We start from the raw sequence: 23570 nt of genomic DNA on the forward strand, positions 1-23570 counted from the left end.
TGTAGTTACAAGTAAAATCAAATAACGGAACAGAGGCTGGGCATGGTGGCTCATGCCTGTAGTCCCAACACTTTGGGAGGCCGAGGTAGGCAGATCACTTGAGGTCAGGAGTTTGACACCAGCCTGGCCAACATGGTGAAACTCTGTCTCTACTAAAAATACAAAAATTAGCCAGGCACAGTGGCGAACACCTGTAATCCTAGCTACTGGAGAGGCTGAAGCACCAGAATCACTTGAATCTGGGAGGCGGAAGTTGCATTGAACTAAGATCACACCACTGCACTCCAGCCTGGGCAACAGAGCGAGGCTCCATCTTGAAAATCAATAAATAAATAAGGATTTTTTTAAAAAAAATAAGAGGATGATGTCGATTGACCTATACTTTGTGTTACTGGCGAACAGTGAAGATCCCTTCCCCCCTTTATTTTCTGAGAAACCACTAACTACACAGAATCACCTTTCCCCAAATGACTTAGGTAAGCATCATGGATAACATCCTTTCACCCTGTGACAAGTCCATACACATGCCCTCCACATTTCCATTCTCATCCCATAAATGGTTGGCTGAACCACCTGTCCCTACCGATCAGTCTGGGTAAATTCTTTACTTGATCAGATTTCACTCAGGCTTTTCTCCTTCCCCCAGGTCTTTGCCCTTTAATCTACTCTTAGCCTAAACCAGCACTGGAATTTGGAATAAGCCCCTTACCATCCTGTATTAGTCGGCTTTCACATTGCTATAAAGACATACACGAATCTGGGTAACTTATAAAGAAAAGAGGTTTAATTGACTCACAGTTTTGCATGGCTGGGGGGCCTCAGGAAACTTGCAATCATGGCAGAGGGGGAAGAGGCACATCGTACATGGTGGCAGGTAAGAGAGAGCAAGCAAGAGCAGGGAAAACAGCTTTATAAAACCATCAGATCTCCTGAGGACTCACTCACTACCACAAAAACAACATGGAGGAAACCGCTCCCATGATCCAATCACCTCCACCGAGCCTCTCCCTTGCCACGTGGGGATTATGGGGATTACAATTCGAGATGAGATTTGGGTGGGGTTTGAGTGGGAACACAGCCAAACCATATTACATCCCCTCCCAAGAAGTCCCTTCCCAGCTGACCACAAAGAAACTGTCCTGATCAATTGCTTCATCATGCCACCTGCTCATCCCACTCCCTGTTACTGGTTCTTTTTAACATTGTTTACTACTTTCAGTAAAAGAAAAGCCTTTTTCTGCCTGACCTTTCAAAAGCTTGCAGATTCTTAGAGTCGAAGCATTCTGTTAGAATGCCGTACCTCCCCTATTGCAACATTCTCTTCTCCTATTGCAATAATCCTTTTAAATAAAGTTTCTCCTTACCTAGGTCTGGATTTGGTTTTTATTTGACAGTTCTTGCTGCTGTGACCCAGCTCAAGATTGGAACTCACCTCGGGACCTCCACCAGCCCCACCCAGGTAAAGGTGCCATGTTGGGGACTTTGGTGAGTTCAAGTCTTGAACCAGTGCTCTGGGCATCTTGTCGGTTGAAGAACAGTAAGGAGTTACTTTGATTGTGTTGTGCAAAGAAATGCTTTGACCCTCCTGTGAGACTTGTGTTTTTTCTCAGCTCCTTGACCTGGGGATTGTTTGAGGGAATTAATCAAATGGGACTTTTTCTTGGCTCCTTTAAAGTTTTTTCTTTGGGCTGACTATCCACTAATGCCATGGATAACTTTCACTCTATCAGATGCCCTCCTATTCCCCCACTGAGTACATGCCATTATGGCACTAATTCAGTTTCATAGCTTCAAAAATGGCAACATTTACTAAAGGTAACCTAGAACCTCAAAGGCCTCTTTGGGAAACATGAGATCTCCTTAAACCAGCTCATCTGAGACTTCTCTCTTGCCATCATCCTCATTCCTCCTTTTTACCACTTTAAACCTTCTCTTGACTGGGCACGGTGGCTCACGCCTGTAATCCCAACACTTTGGGAGGCTGAGATGGGTGGATCGCCTGGTCAGGAGTTCAAGACCAGCCTGGCCAACATGGTGACACTCCATCTCTATTAAAAAAGAAGGAAAGAAAGAAAGAAAATAATAATAAACCTTCTCTTTTGTCGCCTTGAATTCTGTAGTCTACCTCCTTTACCCCTCTACCCATTTCTACAGACCTTTTCCTACTCACTCCAGCTCCTCAACTCAAGATCACTCAAGATTTAGGCCTCCCTTCTGTTCTGACCACCTTCTCTTCACACCACTGGTGAAGGAGGGATCTCTTGAGCTAAATACTATGAGATGGCTGAAGAGATGACAGACACCCAATACTGGACAGATGAGATTGGCTACAGTTTTTCAGTTACATCCTCACAGGCGAGGAGTGAGGAGGATATTGCATGTCATGCAGAGCCATATGGGAATTGCGTTGGATAGTAGACTGAACCAGCAGGGGCTGTGAGAGGCAGGCTTTGTAGTAATGGCACAAGTGTGGGGTGACCCTTTGTTCCATGGGAGGATGTAATTGGCTTGTTCAAATGATTCTGTGGCCTGGCAGGGAGGTAAAGCTCCTTAGATTGAGGATTAAGTAGGGCAGAGCTGGTCTGGCTGAAGGGAAAACTAGCCGGGTAGGAAGTCTTTCCCACTTGGGGGGTGATGTGGTTTTGATCGGTATCCCTGCCCAAATTTCATAGCATTTTGTAGTCCCCAGTGTTGGAGGTGGGGCCTGATGAGGCGTGATTGAATCATGGAGGCAGTTTCTAATAGTTTAGCACCATCCCCCTGGTTCTGTCTGGTGATAAGAGTCTCACGAGATCTGGTTGTTTAAAAGTATGACACCTCCGCCCTGCCTCTCCTCCCCATGCTCCAGCCATGTAAGATGTACCTGCTTCCCCTTCAACTTCTGCCATGATTGTAAGTTTCCTGAGGCCTCTCCAAGTGATGCTTCCTGTACAGAACTGTGAGCCAGTTAAACCTCTTTTCTTTATAAATTACCCAGTCTCAGGTAGTTCTTTACAGCAAGGCAAGAATGGACTCATACAAGTACCTAGATTATTTCTAAGTAAGAATAGTGGAGCATAATTTAAAGCTCATGTAAGCTTTTTAAGTACAGTGAGGCTAAATATATTTTGGTCTGCTAACAATGTGTTCCTTCTTGCCACATTGAAAAGTTGTACTGGCCAGGTGCGGTGGCTCACACCTGTAATATCAGCACTTTGGGAGGCAGAAGTGCTTGGATCACCTGAAGTCAGGAGTTCAAGACCAGCCTGACCAACATGTTGAAACCCCGTCTCTACTAAAACCACAAAAATTAGCCAGATGTGGTCTGTAGTCCCAGCTACTTGGGAAGCTGAGGCAGGAGAATTGCTTGAACCTGGGAGGCAGAGGTTGAAGTGAGCCGAGATGGCACCATTGCACTCTAGCCTGGGTGACAGAGTGAGACTCCATCTCACAACAAAAGAATAAAGAAAGGTTGTACTATAAGGAAGTTTATGGCTATAAAAAAGTCATGAGATACATAACTGTAAGCTTGACTAGTTTGCTACAATGCTGATATATGACAGACAGCTAATGGTCTACGTCATAGTCTTCTCTGTAGGTCTATTACTTTGCTAGGTCTGCCATAGCAGAATACCATAGACTGGGTGGGCTTAAACAACAGATTTTTGTTTTCTCACAATTCTGGAGGCTGGAAGTCCAAAATCAAGTGTCAGCAGAGTTGGGTTTTTTCTGAGGCCTCTCTCCTTGGCTTGTAGATGCCAAGATTAATATTTCTTTGACCTCGAATATGAAACCTTTTATTAATATTTCTCTTTTTAATGGTAGATATTTCTCATTTAAGATGCCTGACCCTTAAGCAACTGATTTTTGCCACCACCTCTCAACAGATGCTTCAGCTGGTTTTATAGAAAAAAACACCAAACAGAGTCCCCAGGAGACTGTTTCTTAGTCCCTGACTCAACCCATGCTAGAGGCTTAGGATTGTGTCTGAATTGCTCAGCGGTGAATAATACTCATTTATCATCAACAAAAGGGGAGGTCAACAGTGTTGACCTTTGCCAGAGCCTTGTTTTCCTGAAAAATCGCGCTGGCTAAAGAGCTCTCCTTATCCTTTTATCATAGCCCCCTTCCTCTTCTTGCAATAATCCTTTTGAACAAAGTTTCCTCTTCCCTAAATCCAGATTTGTTTATTTTGACAAGTGCTACAAAATTAGTTTTGAATTGTTTTAGAAATTTAATGAAATCACATCGAAAGGAACACTAGGAAGTCATGAAAGAGTAAGGTACCACTTGCAAAGCGTGAAGATGGAGAAAGCAAATTGGATTGCAGAGTAAAGCCTGAGCTATGTTTCTAAAACCCATGCATGTAAGTTCTTTAATGGTTTTAAAAAGAAACAGGTTGATTTCTTTTAAGAGCAGGCAGTATTTCTCAGAATAGAAACAAAGCTAAAATCACACACAAAAAAGTTTGATAGTTAACATAACACATTAAAGTGTTAGATGTATGCATAACAAAATATATCATAAACAAAGTTAAAAGTCAAACGAACTGGCCGGGTGTGGTGGCTCACGCCTGTAATCCCCACTCTTTGGGAGGCTGAAGCGGGTGCATCAAAAGGTCAGGAGTTCGAGACCAGCCTGGCCAATATGATGAAACCCTGTCTCTGCTGAAAAGACAAAAATTAGCTGGGCGTGGTGGTGGGCACCTGTAGTCCCAGCTAATCGGAAGGTTGAGGCAGGAAGATGGCTTGAACCTGGGAGGCAGAGGTTGCAGTGAGCCGAGATCGTACCACTGCTCTCTAGCCTGGGTGACAGAGTGAGATTCTATCTCAAAAAAAAAAAAAAAAAAAAGTCAAACAAACTAGAAAATATATGCAATAGTATGTAAGCAAAATTAATTTTTCAAATAAAGGGTTTTTTACATAAAAATATGCACCAGGTGAAAAATGAGCAAAGGACATGATCAGATACTTCATTAAAGAAGAAGTCCACATGAAAAGACACTCAATTTCAATAGAAATTGAAGAAATCAAATTAAAACTACAAATCCCTTTTTACCTATCAGATTGGCAAAGTTGAAAAAGATTGATAAACACAATATAGATGAAAGTGTAGGAATACAGACTCTTAATGCTGCTCTCTGTTGTAGAGACTTTTACAGACTTTCTAGAAGGCTCGAGGTCAAGAGATCGAGACCATCCTAGCCAACATGGCGAAACCCCGACTCTACTAAAAATACAAACATTAGCTGGGTGTGGTGGCGTGCACCTGTAGTCCCAGCTACTTGGGAGGCTGAGGCAGGAGAATTGCTTGAACCCAGGAGGCGGAGGTTGCAGTGAGCCAAGATTGCACCACTGCATTCCAGCCTGGTGCCTGACGACAGAGTGAAACTCTGTCTCAAAAAAAAAAAAAAAAAAAAAAAAAAGCACAGATTTATCCGGAGTAAAGGAATATTAAGGTGAATTGCAAATGGAAACAAAACTGGTATTTTCATAGTGTGGAGATGTCAGGAACCAATTAAATTATTGCCAGACAGGACAGAATGTACGCACTATCAAGTACATATAATTTATAAAAAGTGGCGAATATCTCAAAGACAATCAGACAGGGTTAGGACAAAGCTTGTTGCTTGAGCCTGGGAGGCGGAGGTTGCAGTGAGCTGAGATCAAGCCATTTCACTCCAGCCTGGGCAACAGAGTGAGACTCCGTCTCAAAAAAATAAAACAAAACAAAACAACAAAAACGAAAAGGTTTATTTTGTTTGCATATGTAAGCTTCACGGAAAAAAAGTGAAAACCCCAAAGAGGTGTTTAGACCCAGGAGCTTATACACCATTTTAACACAGGTGATAAAGTGTGGGAAGCAATTAGACAAGGGAAATGGGGGAGAGGCTGGCTTCTCTGTGGGGTGGGGGAGAGGTAAATTGTGGGAAGGACTGGGAGAGGTATGGCAATTAAGGCTTGTTTAGTGAGATGTGTTATGCAGACGAATTGCTCACCTTGTTCTGGTATGGGAGAGGGCATTACCTTTGCAAAGGGAAATTAGGCTCTGTTTGTAGGTAGAAAGAGAGGGGGCAAAAAGTTTTGTTTGTGTCTGCTGTTTCTCATTTGCCTTTAGCTCAAAATAATCCTTATGCCAATATGGCACGTTTTGAGGTGGCATATTCTTTTTTAGTTTTATTTTGATCATTTTGTTTGGTTGGTTTTTGTTGTTTTTTGTAGGGACAGGGTCTTGCCTGTGTTGTTGCCCAGGCTGGAGTGTAGTAGTGTGATCATACCTCACTGTAATCTTGAACCAGTAGCTAGGACTTACCCACCACCCTACCCGGCTAATTTATTTTATTTTGGTTTTGGTAGAAACAGGGTCTTGCTTCATTGCCCAGGCTGGTCTCAAACTCCTGGCCTCAAGGGATCTTCCCACTTCAGCCTCCCAAAGTGCTGGGATTACAGGCCCTGCCCCCATGCCTGGCCTGGGATGGCATATTCTGATCCCTTCCCATTGCTTCAGAAAGATATTTCCATTTTGGAAAATTCTAAAATAAATGAACAAATAACAGTAAATTTAGCATTTCTGTCCAAAAGAAAGTAGTATGTACAGTGAACAGACACCCGTCAGGGTGCTTACCAGTAAAAACAAGTTAAAAGAAGTACCTGCCTGATCAACAAATTGCAGCATATCATTTTAATACAATGGAATAACATTTAGGAAAATAAAATTGATTTACTCTTCCACATGGGTGAATCTCCAGACCTTTTGTGGAGGTAAAGATGCCAAACACAAAAGAGCACAGACCATTTGATTCACATTTATATATTTGAAATTCTGGAACAGGCAAATCTAATCCATAGTGACAGAAAGGAGAGCAGTTGTTGCTGGGGCTGAGTGTGGGGAGAGGAGGGCACTTACTTTCTGGGGTAATAGAAATGTTCTTTATCTTGATTGTGGTAATAATTGCCTGGGTGCTGAGGTTGGTCAGAACTCATTGAACTATACACCTAAACAGTTATATTTTATGCAACCATGCCTCAATAAGATTGTTTTTTCTTGTTGTTGTCGTTGTTGTTTTGAGACGGGGTCTCACTCTGCCACCCAGGCTAGAGTGCAGTGGCATGATCACAGCTCACTGCAGCCTCAACCTTCTGGGCTCAAGCCATCCTCCTACCTTAGCCTCCCCAGTACCTGGAACTACAGGTGCGTGCCACCACACCTGGCTAATTTTTGTATTTTTTTTTTGGTAGAGATAGGGTTTCACCATGTTGTCCAGGCTGGTCTCAAACTCCTGGGCTCAAGTGACTCCTGTCTTGGCGTCCCAGAGTGCTGGAATCATAGATTCGTGCCACTGTGCCTGGTTGTATTTTTTTTTTCAAGTGTTGGTTAGTAAAGACTAGAAGGGTTGGCTAGGTGCGGTGGCTCACGGCTGTAATCCCAGCGCTTTGGGAGACCGAGGTGGGCGCACCTGAGGTCGGGAGTTTGAGACCAGCCTGACCAACATGGACAAACCCGTCTCTACTAAAAATACAAAATTAGCCAGGCATGGTGGTACATGCCTGTAATCCCAGCTACTCGGGAGGCTGAGGCAGAGAATTGCTTGAAGCCAGGAGGTGGAGGTTGCAGTGAGCCGAGATCGTGACATTGCACTCCAGCCTGGGCAACAAGAGCGAAACACTGACTCAAAAAAAAAAAAAAAAAAGACTAGGAGGGTAAACTAAAGCACACAGCATGTGTTGAGCAGGATCTGGACTCGCTGAGTTTGCAGTGTTGATAAGCTTTTAAAGAGCAGATGCTCTTCAGGCTTCTGAAAGTATTCCTAGACTCAGTGATTCCTATCTGGAAGCCATCTGGACAAAGACGGCTGGTGCAGCCATGCCACTAAATGCATTCTTTTGAGGGTGAGAGTGCATAGAAGTTGTGAGGCATTTTCACAGTTTGCAGGATCCGGCACAGCAAAGGAAGAGGACAGGGTCAGGGCGTGCTGGACAGAGGGAGAGTGGACTGACATGCTACGGAACAGCCACGGGGCTCACAGAGTTGTTGTTGTTGTTGTTGTTTTGTTTGTTTGTTTTAGCTAAGCACCCAAATGCCTATGCTAAATGAACAAGAAAGTTCTAGATATAAAAATTGTTTAGTAAACGTCCTCCATACCGACTTGTAAATGTTGCATGAAGTATGGCAGAGTTGCCCTCTGGTGGTAGCATGCAAAATCACATGCATAACTATATAGTCAAGAAACGGGGTGAAAATCAGCCCCAGTGTTTATGTATGTTAGACATTAGAGGTGTATATTAAAGAGGCAGTTTAGGCCAGGCACAGTGGCTCATGCCTGCAATCCCAGTACTTTGGGAGGCCGAGGAAGGCCGATCGCTTAAGACCAGGAGTTTGTGAGCAACCTGGGTAACATAGTGAAACGTGTCTCTACCAAAAAAAAAAAAAAAAAAAAAAAAAAAAAGAGCTGGGGCATGGCAGTGCATACCTGTGACCCCAGCTTTGTAGGAGGCTGATGTGGAAGGATCACCTGAGCCCAGGAGGTCGAGGCTGCAGTGAGCGGTGATCATGCCACTGCATTGCAGCCTGGGTGACAGTGAGACCTGTCTCCAAAACAGAAAAAAAAAAAGGGAAGAAGCAATTCAGCAATACCCATCTACCATATCTGTTTTTTTTCTTTCTTTCTTTCTTTTCGGAGACAGGAATTTGCTCTGTGCCCAGGCTGGAGTGCAGTGGCACACTCACAGCTTACTGCAGCCTCAACCTCCCAGGCTCAGGCAATCCTCCTACCTCAGCCTCTTGAGTAGCTGGAATTGCAGATGCACACTACCATGCCCAGCTAATTTTTGTATTTTTTGTAGAGATGAGGTATCACCACGTTGGTCACGTTGGCTGAACCTCCTGGACTCAAGTCATCTCCCTGCCTTGGCTTCCCAAAGTGCTAGGATTATGGGCATGAGCCACCGTGCTTGGCCCATGTATGATCTTTACTTCGCTTCTTCTCAGGTAATACGTTTGGAAAATCATTCCACATCAGTTTATATAAAGCCTCTTTATTCTTTTCAGTGTCTACCCAGTACAGGGGTTATGCCATGTTATTCGAATAGTTCCCTAATGGGCATTCTAGTTGTTTCCAGTTTTTTGCTATTATAAACAGTGCCACAGTGAATGTCACGCATATATAAAACATATGTGTAGTATAAATCGCCGTAAGTGTTATTGCTTGGTCAAAATGTATGTGCATTTTAAAAGTTTATCGGTCTTACCCTCATGTAGGGGAAGATGATTGGGAAAAGATACCATCAGACACAGGCAAAAGAAATAAGTTCCTTAGACCTTGATAAAGGATAGGGGAATTTAAGAAGATTTCATGGAGCTGGAGGGTCAGCAGCCATCTTTTCCACAAGGGCAAACTTCCCTGGGTGCTGTGTGCTGGGTCCCATCAGTTTCTGCAAAAACTCTTCTTCTTTTATACCCTCTATATGTTCTGGAGACCGCGGCTATGTTCCTGACCAGAGAAGGGCACTGGCAGTCACTGCAGCTCATTCCTGCATAATCAGTGCAAGGGGGACTTGAAGGTCAGTTTCCCAGGGTAAATTTTCTAGGTGGATGATCACCTTAGAACTCCCAGGCCTTAAACTTCCTGATGATTCTTCATGTCTTCCATGGAGAAATTGTACCGACTTATACTCTCTCCAGCAACGTGCGACTTCCTGTTTCCCCGAACACTCACCAACAAAGCAAATTATCACAGGTCTAAAAAATAATATTTATTGCCGGGCGCGGTGGCTCAAGCCAGTAATCCCAGCACTTTGGGAGGCTGAGGCAGGTGGATCATGAGGTCAAGAGATCGAGACCATCCTGGTCAACATGGTGAAACTCCGTCTCTACTAAAAATACAAAAATTAGCTGGGCATGGTGGCGTGTGCCGGAAATCCCAGCTACTCAGGAGGCTGAGGCAGAATTGCCTGAACCCAGGAGGCGCAGGTTGCAGTGAGCCGAGATCGTGCCATCACACTCCAGCCTGGGTAACAACAAGAGTGAAACTCCGTCTCAAAATAATAATAATAATAATAATAATAATAATATTTATTGATTTATTTATGAAACGGAATCTCGCTCTATTGCCCAGGCTGGAGTGTAGTGGTGTAATTGACCATAGCTCACTGTAGACTCAAACTTCTAGGCTCAAGAGATACTCCTTCCTCAGCCTCCTGAGTAGCTGGAACAACAGGCATACACCACCACATCTGGCTAATTTTTGCATTTTTTATTTTTTGTAGAGACAGGAGTCTCACCATGTTGTCCAGGCTGATCCTGAACTCCTAACCGCAAGCATGCCTTCCATCCTGGCCTCCCAAAGTGCTGGGATTGCAGGTGTGAGCCACACCACTTAGCCACAGGTTTTACCTTTGCCAATTCTAAAAAGTAAAAACTGAGGGAGGCCAAAGCAGGCAGATCATTTGAGGTCAGGAGTTTGAGACCAGCCTGGCCAATGTGTTGAAACCCAGTCTCTACCAAAAAAGAAATACAAAAATTAGCTGGGCTTGGTGGTGCATGACTGTAATCCCAGCTACTTGGGAGGCTGAGAGACGAAAATCACTTGAACCCAGGAGGTGGAGGTTGCAGTGAGCCAAGATTGAATCAGTGCTGGGTCCAGCCTAGGTGACAGAGCAAGACTCTGTCTCAAAAAAAAAAAAAAAAAAAAAAAAAAAAAAGCGGGGGTGGGGGGAGCACGGCTCACACCTGTAACCCCAGCACTTTGGGAGGCTGAGACAGGTGAATCACGAGGTCAGGATTTTGAGACCAGTTTGGCCAATATGGTGAAACCCTGGCCTCCTAAAGTGCTAGGATTACAGGCATGAACCACATGTCTACTAAAAAATACAAAAATTAGCCAGGCGTAGTGGCACACACCTGTAGTTTCAGCTACTTGGGAGGCTGAGGCAGAAGAATAGCTGGAACCTGGGAGGCGGAGGTTGCGGTGAGCCGAGATTGCACCACTGCACTCCAGCCTGGGTGACAGAGTGAGACTCCGTCTGAAAAAAGAGAGAGAGAGAGAGAGAGAGAGAGAGAGAGAGAGAGAGAGAGAAGAAGAAAAAACCTGAAACACAGAGTTTAAACTTCGCATTTCTCTCGTGTGTAAGGTACCGCATCTTTTCATACAGTGATAATGAAAAACACAGGTGTCTATAGTCCCAGCAAAGCCAACCCTTCCACTGGGCACTGGGTCCTCTTTGCAGTTATGACATCCTCTGATGTTATACTTGACAACATCATCCCAGAAATTCTTTATTCTGCAACTTCAATTTTTTTCTCTCCACAAAATCTTTCCTACCAGCATACAAAAATGTTATTTCTCCCTTCGACGACCCTTTCTTGAACCCCTTCCTCCTCAGCTATTGTTCTAATTCTCTGTCTATTTATAGCAGAGCTTTCCTTTCAGGCAAGGGCCAGAGAGTAAATATTTTAAGCAAGGTGGGCTCTTTTTTTTTTTTTTTTTTTTTTTTTTTTTTTTTTTTTTTGAGACAGAGTTTTGCTCTTGTTACCCAGGCTGGAGTGCAATGGCGCGATCTCGGCTCACCTCAGCCTCTGCTTCCTGGGTTCAGGCAATTCTCCTGCCTCAGCCTCCTGAGTAGCGGGATTACAGGCGCGCGCCACCATGCCTAGCTAATTTTTTGTATTTTTAGTAGACACGGGGTTTCATCATATTGACCAGGATGGTCTCGATCTCTTGACCTTGGGATCCACCCGCCTCGGCCTCCCAAAGTGCTGGGATTACAGGCGTGAGCCACCGCGCCCAGCCACAAGGTGGGCTCTTTAGTCTCTCATAACTGCTTACCTGTGTCCCTCTCTTGTGACAGCAGCCACAGACAGCACGTCAATGAACGGGTGTGATCGCAGTTTGCTTTAGTTTACTGACTCCTGCTTCAGAGAAAACTGACCTTCATTCCCCCGTGCTGTGGTCAGGGAGGAAGGTGCTGCTGTTGTCACCCGCTCCTTGCCCTCAGCAGGCTGACAGCCAGGTCTCCAGAACAACACAGAGGGCCCAAGAGGGCATCAGCCTCCTTGTAAAAACAGCAAAGGGAGTTTCTGGAAGAACCTGGTTGTCTTGTGTCAAAAGAATTGCCTGTATCTGGTGTCTCCAAATTCTATTAAACCCTCTCTAATCAGGTGCTTACTGCCCGGCCTCTAGGGAAACTGCCTCTGTCAATTTCAACTCCAGTTCTAAATCCAGGAGGAATTTATCTGAACTTGTTTTACTTGTAATCTCAGCAGCATTTCAGACAAATCATCATTCTTTGACCTTGAAACCCTTTCCTCACCTGGACTCTGAATCCTCGGTTTTGTTCTTGTCACTCGTTGTCAGCCTGCAGTTTCCCCCTCATCCCCCAGGCCTCTTAACCCTCTGAGCTTCACGACTCCGGCCTCAGATCTCTTCTTTGTTCTCTCTACAGCCCTTCTGTGTGGCCTCATCCAGCCTCATGATGCTAAGTACATCTAGATTTAACCTTGACATCGCCCTAATTTCTATCTCTAGTCGGGACCTGTCCTCAGAACTCCAGACTTGTATTTCCAACTGTTTAGTTAACATCTCCCCTTGGAGGTAAAATCGGCATTTCAAACAAACATGTCCCATCAGCTCCTCATCTTCTCCCAGAGCCTGCTTCTCCCTCTCTCAGACTCATTCATTCACAACTCCATCTGCTTGCTCAGGCCAAAAACTCCTGGAATCATCTTTCTTGCCTCTGTCTCTCACAAAGCACACACCCAATTCAATAAATGTTTTTGGCTCTCTTTCCTTTCCTTTCTTTCTTCCTGCCTTTTCTTTTTTTTTTTTTTTTTTTTTTTGAGACAGAGTCTCACTCTGTTGCCTAGGCTGGAGTGCAATGGCTCACCGAAACCTCTGCCTGCCAGGTTCAAGCAATTCTCCTGCCTCAGCCTCCTGAGTAGCTGGGACTATAGGCATTTGCCACCACACCTGGCTAATTTTTAGTAGAAACAGGGTTTCACTTTGTTGGCCAGGCTGGTCTTGAACTCCTGAGCTCAGGTGATCCACTTGCCTTGGCCTCCCAAAGTGCTGGGATTACAGGCGTGAGCCACTGAACCCGGCCTCTATTTCAACATATATCCAGAATAGGATCCCTTCTACCTCCATTGCTACCGCTCCGGGCCATGCCACGGCTTTCTCTCACCTGCTTCCTCTCATGCCTCCCAAATAGCCTGGGATTACAGGCATGAGCCACTGTTTTATTTTGTTTTAAATCTGTTTTGGTTTTAGTATATTCCCAATATCTATAAAAGTGCTTGGCTCAAAGTAGGAGGAGCTCAATAATATTTGTTGAATAAAGGAATAAATAAATATATTCATATGGCACTGTGTAAGATAAGGACCATTTTCACATTTCTCTTACTAATTCCAATAATCAGATAAAACCACTGTGTTAGTTTCTTTTTTTTTTTGAGACATAGTCTCAGTCTGTTGCCCAGGCCGGAGTGCAATGGCACGATCTCGGCTCACTGCAACTTCTGCCTCCTGAGTTCAAGCTGTTCTCCTGCCTCAGCCCCCTCAGTAGCTGGGATTACAAGTGCCCATTACCAAGCCCAGCTAATTTTTGTATTTTTAGTGGAGATGGGGTTTCCCTGTGTTGGCCAGGCTGGTCTCAAACTCCTGACCTCAGGTGATCCACCTGCCTCAGCCTCCTAAAGGGCTGGGATTACAGGCGTGAGCCACCGCACCTGGTCACAGCTGTGTTACGTTTTTATTGCTGCTGTAACCACACACAATGGTTTTAGGCAACACAAATTTATTTTCTTACCGTGCTGTAGGTCAGAAGTCTGAAGCAGGTCTCACTGGCCTAAAATCGAAGGTGTCAGCAGGACCGTGTTTCTTTCCGGGAGCTTTAGAGGAGAATCCATTTCCTTGCCTTTTCTAGCTTCTCGAAGCCATCCTCACTGCTTAACTGCAGGCCTTCCTCTGTTTTCAAAACCAGCGATAGTCTGTCAAGCCCTTCTCGTATGAAATCATTGTGACCTCTGCTCCCACCTTCACGTCTCCTGAGCCAGAGCTGGTGAAGAGAGGTGTCTCCAAGTCACACCGCAACAGACTTCAGCTGTTTTCATGTTGATCCGTATCACAAGTGAGTGTTTGCCCCAGCTCTGAGGCAGTCTTTCTTTGTAAATCCAAAATCATATTACTAATTTTTTTTTAAAAATCGTGATTGCTTTACTTCTCCAGGTTTCAGGTTTCTCAGACATAAAACCTGAACACAGAAATGAATACCTAATGACCGCATTCCAATTGTCTGCATTACCTATTAAGATTCTCTGACCTTTTTCTGGTCCCAGGAAACCTCAAAGAGTAATACTGCATTTCCGGCTTCATAGGCCTTAATGGGACAGGACTGGGTTTCTCCCCAGCTTAACAGCTCATCTGTGGTCTTTCTGGTATGACTCACCTTTTCTTTGTTTCTCAATTTCCCACATGTGAAACAGATAGTATGATGAAAATACAACCCATTTAATTATGTGAAGTGTTTTGAACAAAACTGTTAAAACATCTTAACATAATGTGGACTTTTTGTACATCATCTAGTCTAATGGCTCTCACCATTACTGCCCACTGAAATTACTTTTTTTCGTTTTTGAGATGGAGTCTCACTCCGTTGCCCAGGCTGGAGTGCAGTGGCACGATCTTGGTTCACTGCAACCTCTACCTCCCGGGTTCAAGCAATTTCCTGCCTCAGTCTCCTGAGAAGCTGGGATTATAGGCATGCGCTACCATGCCTGGCTAATTTTTGTATTTTTAGTAGAGATGGGTTTCACCATGTTTGCCAGGCTGGTCTTGAACTCTTGACCTCATGATCCAGCTGCCTCAGCCTCCGAAAGTGCTGGGATTACAGGCATGAGCCACTGCACCCAACCTGGAATTACTTATGGAACATTAACAAATCCTGATGCTGGCTGGGTGCGGTGGCTCTCGCCAGTAATCTCAGCACTTTGAGAGTCCAAGGTGGGCAGGTCACCTGAGGTCAGGAGTTCGATACCAGCCTGGCCAACATGGTAAAACCCCGTCTCTACTAAAAATACAAAAATTACCCAGGCGTGGTGGTGGGCGTCTGTAGTCCCAGCTACTCGGGAGGCAGAGGCAGGAGAATAACTTGAGCCCAGGAGGCGGAGGTTGCAGTGAGCCGAGATGGTGACACTCTACTCCAGCCTGGGTGACAGAGCAAGACCCTGTCTCAAATAACAACAACAAAACTCCCGATGCCTAGGTCCTGCACCAAGGACTCTGATGTGATTGCTATGGAATGTGGCCTAGGAATAGGCATTTAAAAATCTCCCCAGCTGATTCTAATGAGTAACCAAGTCTGGGACCAGGGAAGACTCCTCCCAGGTAGCTCTAAACAAGCTCTTGTGGACCCAGTGCCCACACCAACCCCTGTGAGTGCAGTTCATTCTCCTCTCTGGGCTTGGATCCCAGCGACCACCAGGAAGGAGACAGGGCGGGTGCGTGCAGGAGCCAAACCCCACGCAGAGCAGGGGACAGTCAGGTGGAACAGCCAGGTGGAACAGCATAGTGAAAGGGAGTGGAATCTGATGTGAACACACTGGAAACATGATTCCGCTGGAACCTGGGTTTCCTCCTCGCCCATGGAGCAAACGTAAATCAGGGAAATGTAAGTTGACATCACCTTCATTCAGCACAGCTTTGATGAAACCTGGGAACTGAGGAATTTTTTGTTCCCAAGGCAAACAAAGTCTTCAATTTAATTCCTTCAATTTCCTGGAAGATTGTATTACCGGTAGGTGAGGTTAAAACTTTCAAAAGTCGGCCGGGTGTGGTGGCTCACGCCTGTAATCCAAGCACTTCGGAGGCCAAGGCAGGTGGATCACCTGAGGTCAGGAGCTCAAGACCAGCCTGACCAACATGGTGAAACCCCATCTTAAAAAAAAAAAGACTTTCAAAAGTCATGTGGGTATTGAACTGAACTGGTCTTAGAAGGAAATTCAGAGAGAAGGTGGTGTGGGTCAGGAGCAGGAAGAGAGGCTGAGCCAAGAAGAGAGATTTGGGAGATGAGATACTGCAAAAGGTTTTTTTTTTGGTTTATTTCTAAGTGCAATCTTGATATCATGCTAAACAACTTCTCTCTTTTTTGCTTCCTTCTAAAATCTTGAATACATTTTATGTTCCTCACTAATGCGTTTATATTAGTGCAAGGAAACTACTGTTTTCAAAGAATTCAAAGAGGAGAGAGCCATAAGAATGAGTCACCATATGAAGAAAGAGGCACACAACTCTCACCACCAATCGATTTATCTCCATCTCTATTAAGGAAATAAAAACAACATTTTTTATTTCATTTTTTTTTTTTCCTTTTTAAAAACGCAAGTGAGGCTGGGTGCAGTGGTTCATGCCTGTAACCTCAGCACTTTGGGAGGCCAGGGTGGGCAGATCACCTGAGGTTAGGAGTTTGAGACCGGCCTGGCCAACATGGAGAAACCCCATCTCTACTAAAAGTACCAAATTAGCCTGGTGTGGTGGTGGGTGCCTGTAATCCCAGCTGCAAGGGAGGCTGAGTTGGGAGGATCAATTGAACCTGGGAGGCGGAGGTTGCAGTGAGCTGGGATCAAACCACTGTACTCCAGCCTCTCAAGACTCTGCCTCTCAAAAAACAAACAAAAACAAAAACACAAGTGAAGCCGCAGGAACAAATATTTAAAAATGATTTGCTTGAAGTGATAACAGGTGTTAGCCTGCACAGGTACTCACACGCATCAGCTCTGCATTGGGCAGAAAAATAGAAATGGGAAGTTATAGAATTATTTATTATATTAATTTTTTTGGAAAAAAGTTTGAGACAGGGTCTCACTATGTTACCCAGGCTGTTCTTAAACTCCTGGATTCAAGCAATTCTCCCGCCCTTGCCTCCCAAAGTGCTGGGATTATAGGTGTGAGCCACTGCACCCAGCCAGAAGTTACAGAATTGTCAGAAGGCTTACCGTATTGGTTCTCAAACTTTGACACACATCAGAGTCACCAGGAGAGTGAATTAAAACAGATTGTTGGCCAGGCATGGTGGCTCACGCCTGTAATCCCAGCATCCTGGGAGGCTGATGGGGGCAGATCACCTGAGGTCAGAAGTTTGAGCCCAGCCTGGCCAACATGGTGAAATGCTGTCTCTACTAAAAATACCAAAATTAGCCAGGGGTGGTGGCACATGCCTATAATCCCAGCTACAAGGGAGGTTAAGATGGGGGAATCACTTGAACCTGGGAGGCGGAGGTTGCAGTGAGCTGGGATCACACCACCGCACTCCAGCCTGGGAGACAGAGTGAGAGGCTGTCTCAAGAAAAAAAGAAAAAGAAAAAAAGAAAGAAAGCACAGATTGCTGACTGCACCTCAGTTTCTGATTTAGTAGGTGAGGCATTCTAACAAGTTCCCAGGTGATACTGAAGCTGCTAGTCTGGGAATCACCGGTTCAGAACCACTGTCTCCCAGCACTCTCGGAGAAATTATTTCCTACGGTCACGTTTGTCATGGCCTGTTCTTTGAAATGTTAATAAGTTTGATGAGAAGAGTGTTGTGGTCAAATGTGCAAGGGAAATACTGATAAAAAGAAGTTAAGATTATTTAGAGAAGTCAAAACTTAACTGCCCACACATACACAGCTTACTGTTTCTCAAGCTTGTCCAACCCAAGGCTTGCCATCCACATGCAGCCTAGGAGGGCTTTGAATGAGGCCCCACACAAATTCATAAACTTTCTTAAAATGTTGTAAGACTTTTTTTTTTTTTTCTCATTGGCTATCATTAATGTTAGTGTATTTTATGTGTGGCCCAAGACAATTTTTCTTCTTCCAGTGTGGCCCAGGGAAGCTGAAAGATTGGAAATCCCTGGAACATTTACTTGACTTTCTTATTCCAGGAAAATTTTACCCAGAAGGATGAAATGGCTGTAAGCAAAAAATAAAATTTGAAGCTCCCCTAATTATCAGAATGAACCTTTCCTCTCAGCCAGGGGCATTCCAGAGTTAACCCGAAAAACAAGTTCAGGTCACTATGGTCAGAGGATCAGATATGCCTCATTACAGCCCTTCAGCTTTCCTATCAACACAGACCTTAAGTCTGATAAGAAACATTTACAGTCTACTCTCTACTTAGAGGCTTTTTTTGTGCTAAGGCCATAGTCCCCATAATACCTATCACAGCCCAGCCACTCCTGTCTCCTTTCTGCTGATAACCCTTTTTTTTTTTTTTTTTTTGGTGCTGTGACTTGAATTTTTTTTTTTTTTTCTGAGTTGGAGTCTTGCCCAGTCACCCAGGCTGGAGTGATCTCATTTCACTGCAACCTCCACCTCCCAGGTTCAAGCAATTCTCCTGCCTCAGCCTGCCGAGTAGCTGGGATTATAGGCACGTGTCACCATGCCTGGCTAATTTTTGGTATCTTTAGTAAAAACAGGGTTTCACCATGCTGACCAGGCTGGTCTTGAACTCCTGACCTCGTGATCCACCCCACCTCAGCCTCCCAAAGTGCTGGGATTACAGGTGTGAGCCACCGTTCCTGGCCAACTGATAACTCTTTCAATAAATTACCAATCAGAAAAATTTTTAATCTACCTGTGACCTGGAAGCCACCCCCACCCCCCACATCCCCCTTTGAGTTATCCTGCCTTTCCAGATCAAACCAATGTAAATATGACATGCATTGACAGATGTTTTATGTCTCCCTAAAATGTGTTAAAGCAGGCTGTACCCCAACCACCTTGGGCACATGCTATGAGGATCTCCAGAGGCCGTGTGACAGGCGTGTCCTCAACCTTGGCAAAATAAACCCTCTAAATTGCTTTAGACTTGTCTCAGACACTTTTGGGTTGAAATAGAAAACATTTTATATGTTCTATGAACTGTCTGAAAATCCATTAAACACTAGACTACTCAATTTACCCTCATTAAAGTATCGCTTTCCAAGGAAAATAGATACAATCAAAAGATCATTTACTCTTTAAGATGCGCTTGGAAACTCTCACCTTGCTGTGTCCACCAATCCTAAACCATTGTGTCACATACTTGTCCAATCCTAATCAAGCTCTATATCAAAATAGCCACCTTAATCCAGATTCCAAAAACCTAAGAAATATTCTGCTTTCCCCTCCAAGAAGCCACTAAGATTCCGTTTTGAAAATGATCTTGTTACCAGAAAGGGGTCCCGATATACACCTCAAGAAAGGGTTCCTTGACCTCGCGAAAGAAGTAATTCAGGGTGAGTCCATAAAGTGAAAGCAAGTATATTAGGAAAGTCAGATTAAAAAATGGCTACTCTTGTAAGAATTAGATGAGAAAGGGGAAAAAAAAAAATGGGAAAAAAGAAAAAAAAAAGGCTACTCTTTAGACAGAGCATCCCCAAGGGTTGCTGGTTGCCCATTTTTATGGTCATTTATTGATGATATGCTAAACAACAGGTGGATTATTCATGCCTCCCTTTTTTAGACCATATAGGGTAATTCACTGATGTTGCCATGGGGTTTGTAAACTGTCATGGCACTGGTGGGAGTGTAGCAGTGATGATAATCAGAGGTCACTCTGATTCCATTTTGGTTTTGGTGGGATTTGGCTGGCTTTATTACTGCACACTGTTTTATCAGCAAGGTCTTTATGACCCGTATCTAGTGCAGAGCTCCTATCTCATCCTGTGACTTAGAATGCCTAGCGGTCTGAGAATGCAGCTCAGTAAGTTTCAGACTTACTTTCCCCAGCTCCTAGTCAAGATGGAGTTGCTCTGGTTCAAACATCTCTGACAATCTCCATTACCTCAACACTGAACTAAGCCTGGCACCATCCACAGGTTATCCTGGTAGCATTTTGAGAGAGTCAACATTCAACTATCCATTGCCTTTACTTCCTATGCTAGGTTAGGTTACTCCTCCTGATTTCTGTCTTACACACAGCTTAGCATGGTGCCTGGAAATAGGAGGCATTCCAGAAATCAATAAATGTTATTTGAGTAAATGAACAAAATTTTCAGTTTTTGATATGCGGTTGTGCATTGTGACTTCCTTTCCCCTTCCCTTCCCTTCCTTCTTTCTTTCCTTTTCTTTCTCTCCTTCTTTGTCTCTCTCTCTTTCTTTTCTTTCTCTCTGTCTCTCTTTCTTTCTTTCCTTCTTTCCTTTTTTTCTCTCCAGAGTCTCACTCTGTCGCCCAGGCTGGAGTGCAGTGGTGTAATCTCAGCTCACTGCAACCTTTGCCTCCTAGGTTCAAGAAATTCTCCTGCCTCAACCTCCAGAGTAACTGGGATTAAAGGCCCATAATCACACGCAGCTAAATTTTCTATTTTTAGCAGAGATGCAATTTCACCATGTTGGCCAAGCTGATCTTGAACTCCTGACCTCAAGTGATCTGCCCACCACTGCCTCCTAAAGCACTGTGACTTACTAAGCAGGGAAATGGTGTAATTTCCCTCCAATTCCCATCACTTGGGGAAGGCATGTTCCTCAAATACCCTTTGGAGAACCCTATCCTAATTTGTTTCACAGATGAGGTGGTGGATCACGAGATCAGGAGTTCGAGAGCAGCTTGGGCAACATGGTAAAACGCCATCTCTACTAAAAATGCAAAACTTAGCTGGGCATGGTGGCATGTGCCTGTAATCCCAGCTACTCGGGAGGCTGAGGTAGGAGAATCAAACCGAGGAGGCAGAGGTTTCAGTGAGCTGAGATCACGCAGCTGCACTCCAGCCTGGGTGACAGCGAGATTCTGCCTTAAAAAAAAAAAAAAAAAAAAAAAAAAGGAAAGAAAAGAAAAAAAAAAAAAGATATGGGTACTACTGCTTAGGACTCTGTCATTCTTGCTAAAGGAAGTGCTCCAGGATTGAATGTACCAATACATTTAAGACCCTTCACTGTGTGAAACCTTCATCTTAGGACACTTTTCCACTCAAGATTTATGGTATTTGTTATGGACTAAATTGTGTCCCTCCCCAAATTCATATTTTGAAGGCCTGACCTCTGATGTGACTATAATTGGAGATAGGGTTTGAAGAATGTAATTACTATTAAATCAGGTCATTAGGCGGGGACCCTAATATGACAGGACCAGTGTCCTTATAAGAAGAGGAAAATACAGCTAAGAATTCTTTCTTTCTCTTTGTAGGTACATGCAAGGAGACACAGTGAGAAGATGGCCATCCACAAATCAGAAAGAGAAGCAGCGCCAGAAATCCACCTTACTGGCACCTTATTCTTGGACTGCTAGCCTTCAGAACTGTGAGAAAATAAATTCTGTTGTTTCAGCCACGCAGTTTGTGGTATCTTGTTATGGCAGCAGGAGCTGACTAATTCAGTCTTCTTAAGGCTGAACTTGGGACCAGTGAGTCATGAACATGACTTATGGCTCAGAGAGCTCTCTCTAGCCTAGCTATCCTGGTGTCATAGCTGCTGTTGAGGATGATAATCATACCGCATTAGTCCCCCCTTATCCACAGGGGAGTTGTTCCAAGACCCCCAGTGGATGCTTCAAATCTTGAAGAGTACTGAAACCTGTAAGTGCTATGCTTTTTCCTATGCATATTGTGGAAAAAAAAAAAATCTGTTGAAAGTCCCCAAATGCTATGAGCCTTGAAAGAGATGTGACTCTGATCTGAGTCATGTAGTATGTAGTTGAACTTCTACTTCTTAGATTACAGATTAACTCTCTTCTTAATTCTGTTGAGGATAACTAAAATTGTGAAAAGTGAATCCAAGAATAAGGAGGAACTACTCTGTTATTTTTATATTACTTTGCATTTTACGAAGCTCTTTCACAGGGGTAAACTAGTGGCACTTTGCAATAACTGACGGATATGTGGAGTTTCACGGAAGGACAACAAACTGAGGGCTTAAGTCACAGCCACTAGAAAGTGGAAGGGTCAGAATCCCATGTTAAGTCCATCACACAGCATACTGTCTGGTAGTCACGCAGAATTTTTCTCGGTCACCTTGCCAGTGGGAAACCTTGAGCCCAGGGCTCCCAGCAGGAGGCACCACCCTGCCCACTCAGCCTGCGGAACTGTGCCTGGCTTGCACTCCAGCGTGGATCCTGTAGCAACTGCATTCAGCCCCGAGCGGGAGGGGGTGTGTGGGCGAGTGAGTGAGGTCCCGCTGGCCTCCCAAATGTTGGCACAGGAGCAGTCTCCATGCAGGGCTAGTGACTGGCATGTCTCAAGCGACTCCCATGGTGGACTCCGGCATGTAGATGAGGGGAACGTGGTGGCACACAAACAGGAAAGTCTGCAACCCCAAAGCCTCAGAGCGGGTGTTAACAGTGTGCCAAGAGCTATTTCAGTCCCGCCACAGCCTGATGAACAGCGGCATGTTAACAGTTCTGTCAGTGTCCTTGCCCGACTCCAGCCCATGGCTTGGGGCTGACCTGGCCCCGCTGCTTTCTGTCGTGTGGGGCCACTGCTGAGCTCCGAAGAGGGGGCGGGGCGGAGGGCTACAGTGTTAACTGCCGCCTTTGCACCTGCATTCTTAGTCCACTTCCAAGAAGAATGAGATGATGCTGACTATGAAAGGGTGAGGAGGGCAGAAAAGAGTTTTATTGAGTGATGAAACAGCTCTCAGGGAGAGGGGACACAGGAGTGGTCCCCCACTTGGTCTTGTGGTCTCTCCCTCTCAGTGTGGCTGGGTCTGCGGCTTTTGTATGCTCAGAAAGAGGGAGCGTGTGCTGATTGGTTTGTGAGTATCCAAAAAGGCTAAAACAAAGGGACCAATTAAAGGTGGGCATGACTGAAAAATCGAATAGGAAAGAGTAGGTATATGTAAAATAGGTGAAGGATCAATCAGAGGAAAGCATGCCAAATGGAAAGAGAGGTTCTCAATCCAGTTCCTATGTTTATCCCAAGACTTTTAGCTTGGCTTTCAGGCTTTAAACTGCCTTTGGCTGGAAGGTGGGGTTTCACTGGACTCCCCCGGATCTGCTTTGTCGTTCAACTGCCTCCTGCCACTATCAGTACATGAAAGATAGTATTAAACTAAGGCCAGAGCAGTGGAAGAGGCCTGTCATCCCAGCAATTTGGGAGGCCAAGGCAGGTGAATCCCCTGCTCAGGAGTTCCCAACCAGCCTGGGCAACATGGAGAAACCCTGTCTGTACAAAAATTAAAAAACTTAGCCAGGCACGGTGGCTTGTGCCTGTATCCCCTGCTACTCTGGAGGCTGAGGTGGGATTGCTTGAACCCGGGAGGTTAAGGCTGCAGTCAGCCATGATTACACCACTGCACTTGAGCCTGGTATTAAACTAGATATTAGACATTTTAAAACTCAGTTGCCCATATTTTCACTGGACAATTTTAGATTGCCTACATTTTTTTGGACTAGATGTAATATATTTTATGTAACATACTAAATATAATATATTTGTGTCACCCAATCAAAAATTTGTTTTGTCTTTGTCTCAGGTTTTTGGCAAGGAGCTTCTAAAACCCTTGGGATTTCTTTCCCTTTTTTTCCCCCTTGAGATAGAGTTTTGCTCTGTAGCCCAGGCTGGAGTGCAGTGGCATGATCTCGGCTTGCTGCAACCTCTGCCTCTCAGGTTTAAGTGATTCTCCTGCCTCAGGCTCCCAAGAAGCTGGATT

The 23570-nt window shown here is 44.7% G+C and overlaps 1 protein-coding gene across 1 annotated transcript in view; it reads right to left on the reverse strand.

The window, feature by feature from the left end:
* The window catches only part of GCNT1 (glucosaminyl (N-acetyl) transferase 1), a 174435-nt gene extending 160148 nt beyond the window's left edge, over positions 1–14287 (reverse strand). The window contains exon 1 of the mRNA XM_074394650.1: positions 13782–14287. The gene's annotated coding sequence lies outside the window, so the exon portion shown is untranslated. The remainder of the gene's footprint in view (positions 1–13781) is intronic.
* Positions 14288–23570: the final 9283 nt, after the last annotated feature.

This window comes from Saimiri boliviensis, chromosome 2 (assembly GCF_048565385.1).
Source record: "Saimiri boliviensis isolate mSaiBol1 chromosome 2, mSaiBol1.pri, whole genome shotgun sequence".
NCBI classification, from domain to species: Eukaryota; Metazoa; Chordata; class Mammalia; order Primates; family Cebidae; genus Saimiri; species Saimiri boliviensis.